Here is an 8,581-nt window from a genome sequence, read left to right as displayed (position 1 = left end):
TAGATGAACACCCAAGCAGAAGTACAACCCAGAAGAGCACACGTAGGTAAATTAAATCTTGAGCGTAATGACTCTTAAGATTGTAAAGAACTGAGGGTTCATTTAAGTAACTAAGCTGTATAAGATCATCCACACCCTCTAAAATGTTGGGATTAGCCGGTAGTAGTGCTAATCTGGACACTTTCATAACCTACAGTAACAACCACAAACATGTTACCTTGAAAACTTTATTCCGAAATTACAAAAATGCTTAGAATTTTACATTTCCATTTGAAAGCAAAACGCATGCTTCCTCTTCTGAAGTTGACTGTATCTTTCCTAGTTCCTAGTTCTTCTTTTGTTGCCTACACCAAACTTGAAGTTTCTGTAGCAACAACCAAAATCAGAAATGGAAGTTTAATGTACAAACACATGCTACTAACAAATTACCAACTCTCAATCTATGCCAAAAGTCAGTGCTAACAGATAACTTAAAAATAGTTCATCAAAATACACACCTTTCTGATGATATAAGAAATATTATCATCCTCCAAATCCACTTCTCCTATTGGAGAAGAAACCACAAAAGGTACAACAGAAGCAGCAGTAGAAGCAACAACAGAAACATAAGTAGAAACTTCAGAAGAAATAGGAGCAGATGCATCAGAAGGAGCAGGAACAGCAGCAGCAGGGGTATCAATTTCAACAGCGACAGCAAAGATTGAAATAGACCATATTATCAAGATGAACAATAGTAAGCCACAAATCTAAAGTGTTGAGTGCACATTCTCTCATGTGCTTCTTGTTGTCACCAAGGGATTTCAATATATCAGCCAGAATACCCTGAAACGAATAATAAAGCACAACTTGAGATGACAACACAAGATTATTAATAAGATAGAAAATACAAAAGTACAAAACGATCCTACAAGAAATAATCAAAATAAATAATCAAAACCAACAAGAAATAATCATAACCAAAAATCCTAAAAACAATCAAAACATAAACAAATCTTCTGAAAAAAATCAAAACAAATAAAAAAATCATAACAAAAAATTAAATAATTTAAAGCTTAGAAAAATGAAAAAAATCAAATAATTAGAAGTTTAGACAAATAAAAAAAAATAGAAAATCAAGTTAAAACCCTAAACCAGGAATCGAATCTTTACCGTCGCCGCCAGTGATGCATCCGGCGCCGAGTTCGACGGAGACGCCACCGATCGTTTCCTTCCAGATCCTGCCGTCGATTCATGAATAAACACCATAGATGTCGGCACTAGCAGAATGAAGGTTGGCACTGACGGGTTGCTGCTGATGAGTGGCGCTGACGAGTTGCGCTGACAAGTGGTGCTGACGATTGGCGGGATGCCTGTGAGAGAGGGAGATGGTGGCGTGGGGCATGAGCGAGGAGGGAGGGATGGACGTAGGTACTGCGACGGGTTAGAGGGAGGGGTTGTGATGGGTTGAGAGAGGGAGACAGCAGCGTTGTTGGGAGAGGGAGTTATGGCTGTGTTAGGGTTACAGAGATAAGAAGGGTGAGTGACGGCGAGCTAGGGTTAAATGATTTTCGAAACAAAGTGTAATGTATGTTGTGAATGTTATCACTTCTAGTCTACGTTTATAAGTTAACACTTAGAAAAAAAAGTGAAGTGTGAAAAAAATGGGTAGAAACTAAATTTTGGAAGGAGGGAACTCTATGGGTACGTTCTTTTAGGGTGCCCAAATAAATACAGGATATGGGCACGCTTTAAAAAGGTGACTATTGGAAGATTATTTAGTCACGCATTTTGGTGCACGAAATCGTGATCTCACACACTTTCTTCACAACTCCGCGTAGCTGACCAGCAAGTGCACTAGGTCGTCCAAGTAATACCTTACGTGAGTAAGGGTCGATCCCACGGAGATTGTCGGCTTGAAGCAAGCTATGGTCATCTTGTAAATCTCAGTCAGGTAGATTCAAATGGTTATGGGATTTTGATAATTAAAAGATAGATAAAACGTAAAATAGGATAAAGATACTTATGTAATTCATTGGTAGGAATTTCAGATAAGCGTATGGAGATGCTTTGTTCTTTTTGAATTCCTGCTTTCCTACAGCCTTCATCCAGTCATGCGTACTCCTTTCCATGGCAAGCTGTATGTTGGGGGATCACCGTTGTCAATGGCTACTGTCCGTCTTCTCAGTGAAAATGGTCCGGCTACGAGTTACGTAAGGCTAATCATTTGTCGGTTCTCACTTGTGTTGGAACAAGATCCAATGATCCTTTTGCGCACTGTCACTGCGCCTAGCACTCGTGAGTTTGAAGCTCGTCATAGTTATCCCATCCCAGATCCTACTCGGAATATCACAGACAAGGTTTAGACTTTCCAGATCTCAAGAATGCTGCCAATTGATTCTAGCTTATACCACGAAGACTCTGATCTCACGGAATGGAAGGCTGACGTTAGGATTTTTGCGAGTAAAGAATTTTATAAAGTCGCGTTGTAAGTATAGATTCTAAACCAACATAAGTCCTTTCATACAAACGTTTGGGTTGTCACAAGTAACAAACCCCTAAATAAATTGATAACCGAAGTATTTAAACCTCGGGTCGTCTTCTCAAGGAATTGCAGGGAGGTATGTTCTTATTATTGATTATGAAAAAGTGTGTTTTGGCATTTTGGATTAAGGTAAAAGGTTAGTTGAATGACAAGTAAAATAAAATAATAATAATAACTGGAAAATAAACCTTTGGCAAGGTACAAGAACTGGAAGTCCTATCCTTATCAATTGTGATGAGAATTGAATTTTAATCCCACTTAGTTAACCCTTACTAAACAAGGGAAGGTCAAGTGGACTAATTAATTTGATACCTAAAGTCCTAGTCTTTCCTTTGGAAAGACTAGAGTTATTGGAACTCAAATTAATTAGCAACTCCCAATTTCAACCACTGCTTTATTTGACAGCTCAAGCGTCACCAATTACTCAACCAAGGCCAAAAGAAAAAATCCAAATTATTTATATTATAAATAAAAGAAACAAATCATAGATCTGGAAATACCTCAAATATTATTTATTAAGAAAATCATAACATGAATGTCATTAAGCCAAATTGGCAACATATATAATTAAAAATAAGAGAAGTAAAAATAAAGGAATATTAAACCTGGAGCTTAGAAAAATTATAAGTTGAAATAATAATAAATCCTAAATCCTTTAAGAGGAATTCTAATCCTAAATCCTAAGAGAGAGGAGAGAACCTCTCTAAAAACTACATCTAAACTATGAAAAGTGAATTATGAGAGCATGATCTGAAGTTCCCTTCATTCCTCCACTTTGCAGCCTTTAATCTGTGTTTTCTGGGTTTGAAACTGGGCCGGAAATAGCCCAGGATTCGCTGTTTGCGAAATCTGCCACGCTGATTTTCGCAGATGCGACACGTCCGCGTGGATGACGCGTTCGCGTCGCCTATCTGTATGGCCACTATGGCAAATTATATATCAAATCGAAGCCCCGGACGTTAGCTTTCCAACTCAAGTAGAACCGTGTCATTTGGACCTTTGTAGCTCAGGTTATGGTCGTTTATGTGCGAAAGGGTCAGGCTGACAGCTTTGCAGTTTCTCCAACTTCTTGTATTTCTTCCACTTTTGCATGCTTTCTTTTCATCCTCCAAGCCATTCCTGCCCTATAATATCTGAAAACACTTAACACACATATCAAGGCATCTAATGGTAATAAGAGAGGATTAATAATAAGCAAATATAAGATCAAACAAGCATGTTTTCAATTATAGCACAAAATCAGGAAGGAAAATGTAAAACATGCGAATTGTATGAATAAGTGAGTAAAGAGTTGATAAAAACTACTCAATTGAGCATAAGATAAACCATAAAATAGTGGTTTATCAAAGGCTCTATTGTCAGGAGAGGCAACCATGCGTCGTGTACCAGGAGGCCAAGAGATATACATTCAAGCTTGTTTTCAGGTAGAACGGAAGTGGTTGTCAGGCAGGCGTTCATAAGTGAGAATGGTGATGAGTGTCACTTGATCATCACATTCATCATGTTGAAGTGCGAATGAATATCTTAGAACAATAATAACCTTGAATTAAATAGAAAACAGTAGTAATTGCATTAATTCAAGAGGAACAACAGAGCTCTAAACCTTAATCTATGAGGTGTAGAAACTCCACCTTTGAAAATACATAAGTGATGAAGGTCCAGGCATGGCCGAAAGGCCAGCCCCCTAAGCATGATCAAGAGATCAACAGTGATACAAAGATAGTCTCAAAAATGATCTAATGATCTCCCCCTAAATACAATAGTAAAAGGTCCTATTTATAACGAACTAGTAACCTAGGATTTACAGAAATAAGTAAATGATGCAGAAATCCACTTTTGGGGCCCACTTGGTGTGTGCTTGGGCTGAGCATTGAAGCTTTCATGAGCATAGGCTTTTTCTTGGAGTTAAAAGCCAGCTCTGGTGCCAGTTTGGGCGTTTAACTCCAGCTTTTATGCCAGTTCTAGCATTTAACGCCAGAAAAGGATAGAAAGTTGGCGTTAAAACGCCAGTTTGCATTATCAAAACTCGGACAAAGTATGGACCATTATATATTGCTGGAAAGCCCAGGATGTCTACTTTCCAACGCAATTAAGAGCACGCCAATTGGACTTATGTAGCTCCAGAAAATCCATTTCGAGTGCAGGGAGGTCAGAATCCAATCGCATCTGCAGTCCTTTTTCAGCCTCTGAATCATATTTTTGCTCAGGTCCCTCAATTTCAGCTAGAAAATACATGAAATCATAGAAAAACACAAAAACTCATAGTAAAGTCCAGAAATGTGATTTTTACATAAAAACTAATAATTAGATACTAAAAACTAACTAAATCATACTAAAAACTACCTAAAAATAATGCCAAATAGCGTATAAATTATCCGCTCATCACAACACCAAACTTAATTGTTGCTTGTCCCCAAGCAACTGAAAACAAAATAGAATAAAAAGAAGAGAATATACAATAAATTACAACATATCAATGAAGCTTAGCTCCAATTAGATGAGCGGGACTAGTAGCTTTTTGCTTCTGAACAGTTTTGGCATCTCACTTTATCCTTTGAAGTTCATAATGATTGGCATCTCTAGGAATTTAGAATTAAGATAGTGTTATTGATTCTCCTAGTTCAGTATGTTGATTCTTGAACACAGCTACTTTATGAGTCTTGGCCGTGACCTTAAGCACTTTGTTTTCCAGTATTACCACTGGATACATAAATGCCACAGACACATAACTGGGTGAACCTTTTCAGATTGTGACTCAGCTTTGCTAAAGTCCCCAGTTAGAGGTGTCCAGAGTTCTTAAGCACACTCTTTCTGCTTTGGATCACGACTTTAACCACTCAGTCTCAAGGTTTTCACTTGGACCTTCATGACACAAGCACATGGTTAGGGACAACTTGATTTAGCCGCTTAGGCCAGGATTTTATTCCTTTGGGCCCTCCTATCCATTAATGCTCAAAGACTTGGATCCCTTTTACCCTTGCCTTTTGGTTTAAAGGGCTATTGGCTTTTTCTACTTGCTTTTTCTTTTTCTTTCTTTCTTTTTTTTGCAAGCTTTGTTATTCACTGCTTTTTCTTGCTTCAAGAATCAATTTTATGATTTTTCAGATTATCAATAAAGTTTCTCTTTTTTCATCATTCTTTCAAGAGCCAACAATTTTAATATTCATAAACTTCACTATCAAAATTATGCACTGTTCAAGCATTCATTCAGAAAACAAAAAGTATTGCCACCACATCAAAATAATCAAACTAATTTCAAGATAAATTTTGAAATTCAAGTACTTCTTGTTCTTTTGTAATTAGGCACATTTTTCATTTAAGAAAGGTGAGGGTTCATAGGACATTCATAGCCTTAAGACATAGATACTAGACACTAATGATCAGGTAGTGAAGACACAAACATGGATAACACATAAAGCATAAAAATCGAAAAATAGAAAGATAAGAACAAAGAAATCAAAGAATGGGTCCACCTTAGTGATGGCAGCTAGTTCTTCCTCTTGAAGATCTAATGGAACGCTTGAGCTCCTCTATGTCTCTTCCTTGCCTTTGTTGCTCTTCCCTCATATGGATATTTGATCCTCTCTAATTTCATGGAGAATAATGGAGTGTTCTTGGTGCTCCATCCTTAGTTGCTCCATATTGGAACTCAAATCTCCCAAAGAGGTGTTGAGTTGCTCCCAATAGTTGTGTGGAGGAAAATGCATCCATTGAGGCATCTCAGGGATTTCTTGATGAGGGACTTCCTCATGCTCTTGTTGAGGTCCATGAGTGGGCTCTCTTATTTGCTCCATCCTCTTTTTAGTGATGGGCTTGTCCTCTTCAATGAGGATGTCTTCTCCTATGACAACTCCAGCTAAATTGCATAGGTGACAGATAAGATGAGGAAAGGCTAACCTTGCCAAGGTGGAGGTTTTGTCAGCCACTTTGTAGAGTTCTATAGACATGACCTCATGAACTTCTACTTCCTGTCCAATCATGATGCTATAGATCATGCTAGCCCGATCTACAGTCACTTCGGATCGGTTGCTAGTAGGAATGATGGAGCGTTGGATGAATTCCAACCATCCTCTAGCTACGCGTTTAAGGTCATGCCTTCTCAATTGAACCGGCTTGCCTTTGGAGTCTCTTTTCCACTGAGCTCCTTCCACACATATGTCCATGAGGACTTGGTCCAACCTTTGATCAAAGTTGACCCTTCTAGTGTAGGGGCGTGCATCTCCTTGCATCATTGGCAAGTTGAATGCCAACCTTACATTTTCCAGACTGAAATCTAAGTATTTCCTCCGAACCATTGTAAGCTAATTCTTTGGGTTCGGGTTCACACTTTGATCATGGTTTTTGGTGATCCGTGCATTGGCATAGAACTCTTGAACCATTAAGATTCCGAATTGTTGAATGGGATTGGTGAGAACTTCCCAACCTCTTTTTCGAATCTCATGTCGGATCTCCAGATACTCATTCCTTTTGAGCATGAAAGGGACCTCAGGGATCACCTTCTTCTTGGCCACAACTTCATAGAAGTGGTCTAGATGGACCTTTGAGATGAATCTCTCCATCTCCCATGACTCGGAGGTGGAAGCTTTTGCCTTCCCTTTCCTCTTTCTAGAGATTTCTCCGGCTTTAAGTGCCATAAATGGTTTTGGAAACACAAAAAGTAATGCTTTTTCCACACCAAACTTAAAAGGTTTGCTCGTCCTCGAGCAAAAGAAGAAAGAAGGACGAAGAAGAAGAAAAAATGGAGGAGATGGAGAGTTGTGAGTGGTTCGGCCAAGGGGGAGAAAAAGTGTTTGTGATGTGTGAATTTGAAGGATGGATGAGGGGTTTATATAGGAGTGGAAAGAGAGGGTAGGGTTCGTGTATTAGGGTTTGGATTTGGGAGGAAAAGGATTTGAATTTGAATGGTGAGGTGGGTGGGGTTGTTGGGGAAAAGTGGGTGGAGGTGATTGGTGAAGAGGTGATGGGAAAGAGAAATGGAGGTGATTGGTGAGGGGTATTTGGGGAAGGGTGTTATAGGAAGGTGTGAAGAAGAGAGAGAGTGAGTTAAGGTAGGTGGGGATCCTGTGAGGTCCACAGATCCTGAGGTCTCAAGGATTTCTCATCCCTGCATCATTTTGGCGTGTAAACGCCCCTTTGAGTGCCAATCCTGGCGTTAAACGCCAGGTTGCTGCCCATTTCTGGCGTTTAATGCCAGCTTGGTGCCCAATGGCATTAAATGCCAATCTGGTGCCCTTTTCTGGTATTAAACGCCCAGAATGGTGCCAGACTGGGCATTTATCGCCCATTCTGTTACCCTTACTGGCGTTTAAACGCCAGTAACTCATCCTCTAGGGTGTGCTATTTTCAATGTTGTTTTTTATTTTTGCTTTTGTTTTTATGACTCCACATGATCATCAACCTAAAGAAAACATAAAATAACAATGGTAAATAGAAATTCAACATAGATAAGTAAAAATTGGGTTGCCTCCTGATAAACCCCGTTTTGACGGTTTATCTTGTATTGATTTTAAGAGATTTTATCACCTTTTACCCATATTTATTCAATGAAATAGCATGATTTTGTGATTGTCTCCTTATTTGTGCTTAGATGTGAAAACATGCTTTTAGACCCTTAATTTGATGATTTTTATTCACCTTTGATTCCACTAGATGCCTTGATGTGTTTGTTAGTGATTTCAGATTGAAAAGGCTAGGAATGGATCAAAGGAGTGAAGGGAAAAGCATGCAAAGTGGAGAAATCATGAAAATTCAAAGAATTTGAACTCGCCCAGGGACGCGCACGCGCACCTGGCGCTTGCGCGCACCTACGAATCACCCCATGGACGCGTACGCGTGCTGTGCGCGTATGCATCGGTGCTAGTTTATGATTTTTTAATGAAAACGTGGCCAACGAATTCTGAAGGGTTATGGGGCCCAATCTCAACCAACTTTGGCGCCTAAACTGCTATTTAAGGCCAAGGATTGAAAAGCAAGGGGGATTCCAATCATTCACACTCACTAGGATTAGTTTAGAGGTAGTTTCTAGAGAGAGAAGCTCTCTCTTCTCTCTAGAATTAGGAT

This window comes from Arachis hypogaea, chromosome 3 (assembly GCF_003086295.3).
Source record: "Arachis hypogaea cultivar Tifrunner chromosome 3, arahy.Tifrunner.gnm2.J5K5, whole genome shotgun sequence".
Lineage (NCBI taxonomy): Eukaryota > Viridiplantae > Streptophyta > Magnoliopsida > Fabales > Fabaceae > Arachis > Arachis hypogaea.
This window is presented reverse-complemented; position numbering follows the sequence as displayed.